Source organism: Acinonyx jubatus, chromosome B1 (genome assembly GCF_027475565.1).
Source record: "Acinonyx jubatus isolate Ajub_Pintada_27869175 chromosome B1, VMU_Ajub_asm_v1.0, whole genome shotgun sequence".
Classification (NCBI taxonomy): Eukaryota; Metazoa; Chordata; class Mammalia; order Carnivora; family Felidae; genus Acinonyx; species Acinonyx jubatus.
In genome coordinates this window covers 124,502,065-124,514,953 of record NC_069382.1, presented here as the reverse complement: position 1 = coordinate 124,514,953, position 12,889 = coordinate 124,502,065, and the positions used below count along the sequence as shown (strand labels likewise).

Here is a 12,889-nt window from a genome sequence, read left to right as displayed (position 1 = left end):
TAAAGGGCGGCATCTACTTTCTAATACATTTCAATACATCACTAGGAACTATAAACCTTGACTGATTCTTTTGCCTTGTATGTTCTCCACTAAAGGCTTTAATGAAAGTCTGGTAAAAGATCGTTTCATCTAAAAGATATGTCAAATAAAGCTTTTTATTTCCTTTCTGACAAGATGATCTATTTTTTCTAATTTTATCTTTTAAAAGTATATTTCCTGTACATATGGAATTATTTAGCTAAAACTATTGGTGTAGTAAATTGACTTTTAAAAAATTTCATGTTTTTTTTGAGAGAGAGAGAGAGAGACCGACAGAGTGTGAGTGGGGGAGGGGCAGGGAGAGAGGGAGACACAGAATCGGAAGCAGGCTCCAGGCTCTGAGCTGTCAGCACACAGCCTGACGCGAGGCTCGAACCCACGAACCGTGAGATCATGCCCTGAGCCAAAGTTGGACGCTTACCCAACTGAGCCACTCAGGCGCCCCTAAATTGATTCTTTATTATACAGTGATGAATAATTGATTCTTTACACTTTTCTCAATAAACTGGGACTCTGAATCAGATTGAGAAGCTGTCTGAACTGCAGCAGAATTAGCAAGGAAAAGTTTTGAATAACTGAGTTAAAGTCGTACAAGAAAAGGGGTGAAGATGAGTGCCTGGGTGGCTCAGTCGGTTAAGATTCTGACTTTGGCTCAGGTCATGATCTCATAGTTTGTGAGTTGGAGTCCTGCGTAGGGCTCTGTGCTGACAGCTCAGAGCCTGGAGCCTGCTTGGGATTCTGTGTGTGTGTGTGTGTGTGTGTGTGTGTGTGTCCGCGCGCCCCTCCCCACGCATGCTCTGTCTCACTCTCTCTTTCTCTTTCTCTCTCAAAAATAAACATTAAAAAATTTAAAACATATTTTAAAAAGGGATGAAGAATACCAACTCTCAGAGGAGGGCGTTCTCTGGCTTGCTGGGATTTGGGCAGCTCAGCACCTCCACACAACCTTAGATGTCACTCTGTGCCAGTTCTGAAGTATTCCCGCCCCCCTTTATAAAGTGCTTCGTTCAAAACAGTGCTCTTTCTGTATCACCTTCTGATTTTTCTTTTCTTTTGTTATAAATAAGAAGATGGCAGTTTGGTTAGTTCAGTGAAGCAGTGATGGAAGGGAGATCAAAGAAAAGCCAGAGTCTTCAATTGCAGCCCTCTTTCTATTGCAAGTGGAGGAACCCAGGGGGCATGTCCTAGAGCAAATCATTGCATTGCTTTAGAATTGTTATCTCTTATTTAAAACTTGTGAAACATAAAGAATTAAATTGTTAGAAGAGTTGAAAACATTTTACATGAGTTTTATTTAAATAATAAGTAAATCCTGAGAAATCTGGATCTCAGAGTCAGAACCCCCACCTTTGTAGTCAGGTTTCCTTGCTTCATTAAGTCCCAGTTTCTTAGTTTGTAAAATGATGATAATGCAAATACCTGTCTCATATGCTTCTGCAAAGACTGACTGAGATCATGAACAGGGCCTGGTAAATACTGTCAACTGGTATTAGTTATTGGTGTTTTCATTACAATTATATCAAGATCACTCAGTTGACTGTCCATCCCTCATGGTGATGGATCTTCTCAATGTACTTGAGCTGTCCTTTCAAGACCCCTTGTCCCATTATGATGTCCTCGTTTTTCCCAGGTGCCACTATAGAGTCTAATACCTTTGGGGATTATAAGTTTGCGTTGTCTGGTTCTTCTTACTAGCTCCTTCAGTGGGGAGATGGTGTCTGTCCCAACTCTAGACCTTATAGCAGAGCCCGGCCTGCACTCAACCCAGCATTTGCTAACATCTATTTGGCACCAACCAGTGCTAGGTCTTCCTGTAAGCACCTAACCTGTACAGCCTCATTCTCACATGACATCATCCCATTCTACCTCTCTGAGTTAGGGAGGATTACAGCATGATTTTAATTTTACAGTTGAGAAAATGAGAAGGTGAAAACTTCATGAACATCACCCAGTAAGAGATAGAGCTGGTGGTTCGACACCAGGCTGCTTCCCAGAGAAACTGCACCCCTATCCATCTTGCATTTTGCCTCCTAGGGAATGTGCACTACACGGAGACATGCTCCCATTCTTCTCAGGCAAATGATAAGATCAAAGACATATGTTACAACCAATAAACTGAGCAAAACTAGCCGGGGCCTATGTTTGTACCTTCTTCTAAGCAGAGTAAGACAAAGGATGCTCTTCCCACCAGATCAAGTATGGAATAATTCTTAATTCTAAAGGAGAAAACTGAGAGCTGAGAGTGAAGCTACATACCTAAGATCACTCATTTGATTCAAGCTAACCATCCTCTGGTCCAGGGGCTCTCAAACTCTGACTTGCAACAGAATTACAAAGGGGGCTTGTTAAAACACAGAAATAGAGACCCTATTCTCAGAATTATAAATTCAGCGTATCTGGGATACTTGCATTTCTGGTAAGTTCCTCATAATGTTGGCCTGGAGACCACACTGAGAAACACAGTTCTAGTCAAAGCTCAACTTACAGTTCTATGCTATGTGCCTCGATGGTTCCTTGGCTCATTACCTGAAGCCATACAACATTGGTGAATTGTTCTTTATACACAATCATGCAGCCTGGTGCCACAGATGTCTAATCATAATTTCCACTTACAAATCTAAGAAATAATATTTCAGCATCATCTCCAGCTATACAACAGAGGCATTTTCCACGTGCCCATCACCATTATAGAATGATTCAAGTTGTTCCTGGCATCAAGGAAAATAAAGTCTGATAGGGATATATGAGTTTGTCCTCTTGAATTCCTAGATTTTGTGTGAGGAAATAGACAAAATTGGTCCATGAACATTATACAGATTATACACTATATGGATGATCATTATTCTGAGTAAAAAGCAATGTAGCACTACTGGCATAATAATATTTTCCAGCTATAAATGACTTTTGGCCCCACTTACTTGTTTCTCTTGTTCCCTTTCCCCGTCAAGGCAGATGGTCTGCTCTCAGTTCTCTGCTATTCCCGAAGAGAGATTAGGTCGTGATTAAAAAAGTGTTACTAATAAATCTTACTTTGATTTCCTAAAATCTAATCCCTGGAGACAATGCTAAGATGCCACCAAGACAAAACAGGAAGGACTGTCTCCCAAGACTTTAAAAAGATTCCTCACAAGAGGATGAAACATAGGAGAAGGTTATGAGTGCATAGGGAATACAGTCAATGGTATTGTAATAGCACTGTATGGTGACAGGTGGTTTCTACCCTTGTGGTAAGCATAGCATAACATACAGACTTGTTGAATCAATCACTAGGCTGTACACCTGAAATTAATGTAACATCATGTGTGAACTATACTTCAATTAGAGAGAGAGAGAGAGAGAGAGAGACAAGATTATGAAGGCAGTGGTCCATGGGTGGTGGTGAGAAGCACCCTGAACTCTGTGCCTGGGCAGATCCCTGTGAAGACAGAGAATAAATACTGCACAAATCATTTAAGAAGAGAGGCCACAAACAACTTCATAGATTTGCACTCTCATGCAGTTTAAAAGTACCGGAAGTATTTGCACCTGGCAAAACATACTGGAAAGTAATGGGGAGTGTCGCACAAATTGACAGGGGCCTTGAGATGAGAAACAAGGGACATCTAAGTGGTTAGCAACCTATATCGGGGAATGAGAAGATGCCTTCAACACAAATGAATCCTTGGTCAGATGCACACTACTGCAGTGCCTTGGACTATGTGACCCCATCCAACTTAAACACATCCCCCTCAAGATGACAGAGCACCACAGACTGCCCAAGATTAATTGCCCAGACTCATAGAAGTTAGTTTGAGCAATTACTTATGTGAACTGAGAATTAACTCCAGCAGTTTGAACAGGAAAGTCGTAAGCCCTCATACTTAGTAAGGAGCCCCAGGTAGTATTTACCATCTGGGAGTCGGGGAGCAGTTAGGAATTTCAGGAAATATTTCAAGGAGCCAACATATTACTAGAAGCCAAAAATAGTTTAAATTCTACAGAAACCCCTACTAGATAGATGGCAATATCAGTATCAGATACGCTTTTTTTCCTTCTGCATGCAAAAAGTCTTTTCCATTTATGCCAAAATTTAAGTCTTAGAAAATTGACAGAGGTGTTCTGAGTGGTAATTTTAAAAACAGTGTCTTTCTGATGTTATTTTACTGCTCTTCTCCATTTTTTTAATATTTGTTCCCAGTACAATACCAAGGTGTAAGTAGAGAAGAATATATCCCAAGATTGGCTATAAAGTCATGTCAAGTTTTAACATTTTTATTATTAAGGGCAGTGATTTAAATTTTTTGTTAATCCTTGTTTAAATTAATATAGCCCATTTAATCCTTCCACTTTAAAGGCTGTGAATTTTATTTCACACCGTGCCATCAGTATTTAGCTGTTCCTTCTGGGGTACAAATAGTCTTCCTCTCTAACTTTTCAGCTAATTACTGTCTTCTTCTTGCTTACTGGAGGACTGAAAATACAGCTACTGTCAGGGCTCCCTAACATCCAGGTAGACATCTTGGGAACACTGATAGAACCGATAACAGGCCATTTTATAGGGACTTAAAAGCTACTCAAGAAATGAACGAGGTCCATTAGACTTTCTGTCATGCATATGATGGGAAAAAATATACCACCATAAGATCCACTCAATTGTCCTGCTGTGACAGCAGTAGCTATTGTGTGAGAGAGGTTTGGGGAAGGTGGCTCCACCTTGGTGTTTATGCTCTGCTGACTAGTGGGAGTTTCAGGTACAGCATCCTAACAGAAGGGGCTTTGTGATAGGCTATCAGTGACAAACAAGAGCGACAACGTACAGCCCAGTGGTTTGACAAGAAGGAGAAGCTCAACAATGAGAGAATGACCTCCTTCAGTTTCCCATTTCAGTCTGACATTTACTTCCTCACACAAAGCTTAACTTGGTGTGTTGGGGTCCAAATCACATTTGAACCTTGTACAGAGTGATGAGAGTCAAGCTGAGATATTTTAAGTGCATTTCTTTTCTTTGTACCCTGCTTTGAACTGCTTTTAAATCTACAGATGTTTGGCCCAGCTGTCCAAACTAAGAAGCTGAGAAAGAAATGCGGAAAGTATGTTCCCAGATTAATGTTTTGTTTTCCCGTGTGTGTGTGTGTGCATGCACATGCACATGTGTTAAATATGTCCTGTGTTTGTCCCAGTTAAATATGTCCCAGTATTTGATGTATAGATAAATGAGAGTCTAATAGATAAGCTTCATTTTTTTTCTTATAAAAAGGACTGCTTTTTCCTGAAGAGCTATATCTATTCTCAACTCAATAAATATTTATTGAGCATGTACTACTCAAAATTACACTGCCTCTTGATGGAAGAGACAAATGCAAAGATAAGCAACACATGGTGTGGTCATTTTCCCTCTGTAAGGAAACTGAGACATGTGGCCAAATAATTATGAAGTATGATATATTGTTATCAATGCCCTGTTCCTTACTGAGGCACTTCCAAGCTTTCCCCACATTTCTTAACTGGCTGATTCTACTCCTCACCTTCTCACTTCTGACATATGACATCACCTATTACCTGAGAAAACCCAACATGAGAAAAGTCACTTCACCTGTCATTATGTAGAAGTTGTTTCAAAAGTGATAAAAATGTGTCAGGGCGCCTGGATGGCTCAGTCAGTTGAGTGTCCGACTTCAGCTCAGGTCATGATCTCGCAGTTCGTGAGTTCGAGCCCCACTTTGGGCTCTGCGCTGACAGCTCAGAGAGGCTGAAGCCTGCTTTGGAGTCTGTGTCTCCCTCTCTCTCTCTCTCTCTCTCTGTCGCTCCCCCCCACCTCTCTCTCTCTCAGAAATAAATAAAAAACATTTTTAAAAAAGATTAAAAAATGTGTCAAAGAGCAGTGTAGGTGCCTGTTCAAAAGGAAACTAACAGAACCTAACAGAAACCAGGGCTAGTCCTCAGATTTAAGGTTAAAACTTGAATTCGGTGCTAGACCAACGTGTGAGCAGTCTTTTGTATTCTTCGTAATTTCTCCCATCACCTATTCAGACTTTTGCTTTACTTGTATGTGCTCTTGAAAGGGAAAATAAAGCAAACTGGCATGTTGTAGTCATCTTCTTTACCCCAATTTCTGTGCTCCATACAATCATGTGTCTCAGTGAATCCTCACCACGACACTCTGAGGTCAGTAGTGGGATCTTCATGCAGTGGGGACACTGAGGCTCAGCACGATCTCACCGCTAGACAGGACTCACGCCCATGTCTGCCCGAATGTAATGTTGCCCATGCAGCACACTGACACTCTGCTCATCTGGCTCCTTCAACTATACATAATAGGGTAAGAAAGGAGTCAGGAAGGAAGGTAGATTCTTACGAAATCCATCAAGTATTTCATACCCTTATAACTAACACAGGTGCAAGCATTCCTTTTTAAAAACAACCCTTAAAAAATAGTCAATCTACTATGGTACATCAACCCTTACTTTCACTGCCAAATGTTATTTTTTAATAATATACGAACTTTTTAAAGTTTTAAGTTTACAGAATAATGAGTAGATAACATATAAGATTCCTTATATCAACTCCCCGTTCCCCAACCCACACCCCCCCACACAGCTTCCTTTACTTTTAACATCTTGCATTAATGGGGTTGATTCGTTAAAACTGATGAACCAATATTAATACATTATTATTATTATTGTTAACTATAGTCCATAATTTACATTAGTGTTCACTCTTGGTGTTGGATAGTTCTGTGGGTTTTAACAAATGAATAATGACATGTATCCATCATTATAATACCATACAGAGTAGAGTCACCACTGTAAAAGTTTCCTGTGCTTCACCTACTGATTCATTCCTCCCCTTGCTCCCCTGACCGCACCCAGTCCCCAGCAACCACCGAGATTGTCACTGTCTCTGTAGTTTGTCTTTTCCAAAGTACTATATAGCTGGAATCATATAGCAGGTAGCATTTTCAGACTGGTTTCTTCCACTAAGCAGTATGCATTTAAGATTCTTCCAGGTCTTTTCATGGTTTGATAGCTCATTCCTTTGTATTCTTTAAATATCATTTTTTCCAACACACACAATTGTGGCACCTGTAGTACGTCAGACGCCGTGATGAGCACTGAGGATGAATAGGATGCAATGCCTACTCTCAAGGGCCCTGCTGCCTAGCATTAGAGGAAAGGTACGTAAACACAAAAACTAATAGCACTTTATAAGTGTCATAATAGAACTCTATAGGGGTACAAAAGAGGGGCAAAGTGGGGAGAATTCCATTTCACTCCTGGTACAGAGAGTCAGGAATGACTCCCTACAGGATTTGGAGTTGCTGCAGGATCAGCAAGAGCCAGGCAGAGCTCTGGGAGCCAAGCTGAAAAGTTCTAGGTGGGACAGCAGGGCACGTTTGAAGAAAGGCGAGAAGCCCAGGCAGAAGCTGGTAGATTTGGACATGGAAATGCTAACTCCTGAGGTCCCGTCTAGAGCCTGTATTCTCTCTCACTTCCTTCACGTCTCTTCTCAAATGCCCCTGATCAGGGGCCTACCCAGAAGACCCTAGGGAAAAGACACCACCCCCTCCCCACCTCACACCTTTTCTCCTTACTCTCCTTCCTTTTCTCATAGCAACTACCCACTGTAACATACTGAATATGTATTTCGTATTGTCTGCCTTCTCCCACCAAAATGTACAGCCCCAGGGGCAGGGTCTTTAGCTTTGTTCATGCCCAGCCCACGGTGGGCCTGCCATAAACATGTGCTGTTCCCTCCATGCCTGCAATCCTTCCTGTTAGGATAAAGCACTGTGAAATGATGTACCCTTACTGGTAAACAAGGGAGCAATATTTACATTTTTCCAACAACTGTCACTAAATACATAATATTCTAACTCCCCAGATTCTAATATTGTTTTATTTTTCTGCATTACACTGGGAGACAGAACAAAGAATCTCAAGAGTTTTCAAAAATGTCAGATAACTTTACTGATCTTCACATACTGTAATGCTGACAAAACCTTCTTTTCCAGTACTATTCAAGGCATGCTGTAATAAATACCCCTTGCTACAACCTACCATAGCCTGGCAGTTACTCAAATGAGAATGTGTTAAGTTAAATACTTAAGTAATTCTCCTAGAGAAAAGCTGGAGATTGGCACCTAATTCCTTATTTTTATACAGCACATCTTGTGCTGGGGTTTGAAATTTTAAAATTAACTCTGTTGTGGTTAGGTCTTGAGGGCTATACCTGGTAAACTTTTCCCTGGGAATTCTGACTTGAGGGACTGGTTATAAGGAAGCAACATGCTCTGAGCACACTAGGTGCACACACTTCAAACAGCACTGCTCCAAGCCCGGATAAAGCCGCCAACATTGAGTTCAATGATCAAAATCATTGGGGTAAATGAGGGGAGAAGAGATCATTTGGTTGTGTGGCCAGAGTGACTGTTTCAGTTTTGGACAGAACTGCCCAGAGTATTTTTTTTCACTGGGGGGCATTTTATGGAAAGCACTGGCTGTCTTAATCCTTTACCTTCTCAGTTCTTGATCTCACCAGTGTTTTCCTCTGTTGAAACCCATTCATCGTGTCCAGTGCTGTCACTCTGACCTTGACATCACTAATAAATATACCACAGCAAAAAACATCTCAGTGTCAAGCTCCCACCTTTTAGGCATGCCTCCCTTCCCTGCTGTTCTGCTTTTCCGTCTCCAGTGCCAGCGATTATTCAACTGAGTGGGGAAAAGCAAAGGGTTTTCCATTTCCATCATCTCACATCCTCATTTCTTACCTCTCCCAGGCTACATTCCATGGATGACTGTGACCATCAATTTGCCTTTAACTCTTTTTTTGTCCCTCTCCCTCTTTCCCATTTAATTACACCCCAATGCTGGGTAAACTCAATTTGCCCACCTTCTCTGCACCTCTGTGGCTGAATGTTCTTGGAGAAAATCAACAGTCATGCAGATGGGTCTTTCTCTAAATTTATGAAGAGCACTCACCAGTACCCAGGAATCCTACTGCATTTCCCATTTGAGGCAAATTTCAGATCTTCTTTCTCTGCAAGTCCCCCTCCCCTCCACAGCTCATGAACTCATTTCATTCTTCCCTGAGAAAACAGTAGCAATCAGATGGGAACTCCCTCAACTTCCTAACACCAACTTTATTAACTTATCTACATCTACACTCACATTCTCCGCCTTCCTCTAATTCAATGGAGGAAAAAAAAAGTTCCCCAATGCTTAAAATGCCAGCCCCTCCCCTTACTTTCTGGATTTCATCCCCTCTTCCCATATTCAAGAAATTCAAGATGGCAATTACCCTGTGATTCTCCATAAGTCACTAGACTCTTTCTCTCTACTGGATAATCCAACAAACATACAAATATACCATTAAAAAACAACACCTCCTCGGGAATACAAGCTGGTGCAACCACTCTGGAAAACAGTCTGGAGGGTCCTCAAAAAACTAAAAATGGAACTACCCTACTACCCAGCAATTGCACTACTAGGCCTTTATCCAAGGGATACAGGTGTGCTGTTTCGAAGGGACACATGCACCCCCATGTTTATAGCAGCACTATCAATAATAGCCAAAGTATGGAAAGAGCCCAAATGTCCATCGATGAATGGATAAAGAAGATGTGGTATATATATATATATATATATATATATATATATATATATATATACACAATGGAGTATTACTCAGCAATCAAAAAGAATGAAATCTTGCCATTTGCAACTATGTGGATAGAACTGGAGGGTATTATGCTAAGTGAAATTAGTCAGTCACAGAAAGACAAATATCATATGACTTCACTCATATGAGGACTTTAAGAGACAAAACAGATGAACATAAGGGAAGGGAAACAAAAATAATATAAAAACAGGGAGGGGGACCAAACATAAGAAACTCATAAATATGGAGAACAAACTGAGGGTTACTGGAGGGGTTGTGGGAGGGCGCATGGGCTAAATGGGTAAGGGGCATTAAGGAATCTACTCCTGAAATCATTGTGGCACTATATGCTAAGTAATTTGAATGTAAATTTTAAAAAATAAAAATAAAAATAAAATTTTAAAAAATAAAGTAATGGGGCGCCTGGGTGGCTCGGTTGGTTGGGCATCCGACTTCAGCTCAGGTCACGATCTCATGGTCCGTGAGTTCGAGCCCCGCGTCAGGCTCTGGGCTGACAGCTCAGAGCCTGAAGCCTGTTTCAGATTCTGTGTCTCCCTCTCTCTGACCTTCCCCCATTCATGCTCTGTCTCTCTCTGTCTCAAAAATGAATAAACGTTAAAAAAATTTTTTTTAAATAAAATAAAATAAAGTACTTAGTCTTTGTTTTGCCCTCAAAAAAAAAAAAAAAAAACAACCAACAACACCTCCTTTGAACTTACATTACCTTCCAATTATTACTTCATTTTTCTGACCCCTTCACAACAAACTTATCAAGAGATACCTAGATTTATGGGCATCTCTTCCAACCATTTGTTCAAGCAAAATTCCTCTAAGACATCCTTGACTTCCTTCTATCCTTTATCCATTCTACATCACCCAAACACATACTTCTTCAACTGGCCAGCTTTACTTTCCTCAAAAAGACCCTCTTTATCTGTCCCTTCTCTCCAGCTCTGCTGTTACCACCTGTGCTTATGTCATTGTCATCTTTTGCTGATACTACTACAGTAGCCCTTTCTTTTTTCTCTAGAACCCCTAAACTCTGTTCCCTATAGAGCAATCTTTCTACAATGTAAAACAGATAATGGTAAGTCCCTTGAAACTCACCAGTGACTTCCCTTTGCATTTAGAACCATTCGCAAATATCTTTTTCTTGCCTAAATGGCCTCTTATGATCTCTACCAGTCTATTTCTCCTACCTCAGCACATCTCACTCTTCCTATTTCTCTCTATGATCCAGCCCTACAAGCTGGCCTTCTTTGTATTCCTCAAGTTCACCAAACCTCTTCTCAATTCAAAGCGTTTGAAGTTGCTTTCCTTCTTCCCAGCATTCTTTCCAGGTTTCAGCTCTATATCAAGAAATGTCATCTCTAGACACCTAATCTAATGTGAATATCCTCTCCAGCCACTATTATCAAATGGTTGTTTTATTTCTCTTATAGAATTTACTATTACCTAAAATTTTAGCTTTAATTTACTGTCTGTCTTCTTCCCTTCAAAATATGAGCATTATGACAACATGGATCTTGAATGCTGTCTCATTCACTCTCCTGTTCAACTTATTTTAAGCAGATATCTTTACAAACAAAAGATGATCAGAATTATTTGTTGAATGAGTAAATAAACATCGGTTCTCAGTTTTTATGGCTGAATAAAACATAAATATTAAATATCAAGATTATTAGATAATGTTGTCCTTTCTGTTTTAGGATTGAGGCTTGAAATACAGTGTTTGGGTTGTGACATAAGACTTTACTTCAGGATTCCCAAGAAGATGCACTGCAATAAAAACATACATTGTAAAACTTATTTTTTTTAATTAAAATAAATATGTACACCATTGTTTTATATATATTAAAATACATGGCCACAGCAACTTCTTACTCAACACGTCTCCAGAGGCAAGGGAAACAAAAGCAAAAATGAACTACTGGGACCTCATCAAAATAAAAAGCTTCTGCACAGTGAAGGAAACAATCAGCAAAACTAAAAGGCAACTGAGGGAATGGGAGAAGATATTTCAAGTGACACATCAGATAAAGGGTTAGTACCCAAAAATCTATAAAGAACTTATCAAACTCAACACCCAAAAAACAAATAATCCAGTGAAGAAATGGGCAAAAGACATGAATAGGCACTTCTCCAAAGAGGACATCCAGATGGCCAGCTGACACATGAAACAATGCTCAACATCACTCATCATCAGAGAAATACAAATCAAAATCACAATGAGATACCACCTCACACCTGTCAGAATGGCTACATTAACAACTCAGGCAACAACAAATTTGGCAGGGATGCGGAGAAAGAGGATCTCTTTTGTACTGCTGGTGGGAATGCAAACTGGTGCAGCCACTCTAGAAAACAGTATGGAGGTTCCTCAAAACATTAAAAATAGAACTACCAGAAATTGCACTACTAGGTCTTTATCTAAGGGATATAGGTATGCTGTTTTGAAGGGGCACATGCACCCCAATATTTATATTGATGGATGGAGTGGATATAGAAGATGTGATGTATACATATATATATATATGTGTGTACACACACACACACACACACACACAGACACACAATGGAGTATTACTCGGCAATCAAAAAGAATGAAATCTTGTCATTTGCAACTATGTAGATGAAACTACAGGGTATTATGCTAAGTGAAATTAGTCAGAGAAAGACAAATATCATATGACTTCACTCATATGAGGATTTTAAGAGACAAAACAGATGAACGTAAGGGAAGAGAAGCATAAATAATATAAAAACAGGGAGGGGACAAAACATTAGAGACTCTTAAATATGGAGAACAAACAGAGGGTTACTGGAGGGGGTGTGGGGGGGTGGGCTAAATGGGTAAGGAACATTAAGAAATCTACTCCTGAAATCACTGTTGCAATATGCTAACTAACTTGGATGTAAATTTAAAAAATAAATAAGAAGAAAGAAAGAAAGAAAGAAAGAAAGAAAGAAAGAAAGAAAGAAAGAAAGAAAGAAAATTTTTAAAAAATACAAAATTGTGTATGCAATAATTTACAAAACAATAGAAGTTAAGCCTCAGTACTTGATAATCTTTCTGTTATCTTTACTCCAACTACTATAAATTCTCCAGAGCTACTGCACTTTGCAGCTAGACTCCAAAACTACAAAATGCTAGTTTTCACAGGAAATAAACCCCAAGATTGATAATATCTTACCAACATGGTGCTGAAAC

The 12,889-nt window shown here is 39.9% G+C and overlaps 1 long non-coding RNA gene across 4 annotated transcripts in view; it reads right to left on the bottom strand.

Moving 5' to 3' along the window:
* Nucleotides 1-12,889, bottom strand: part of LOC106988521 (uncharacterized) — a 188,719-nt gene that overhangs the window by 25,506 nt on the left and 150,324 nt on the right. Inside the window, exon 6 of one of the 4 annotated variants that reach the window (XR_008296235.1) lies at nt 8,665-8,729. The exons of the other annotated variants lie outside the window; for them this stretch is intronic. This is a non-coding gene — a long non-coding RNA (uncharacterized LOC106988521). The remainder of the gene's footprint in view (nt 1-8,664; nt 8,730-12,889) is intronic. 4 annotated transcript variants of the gene reach the window in all.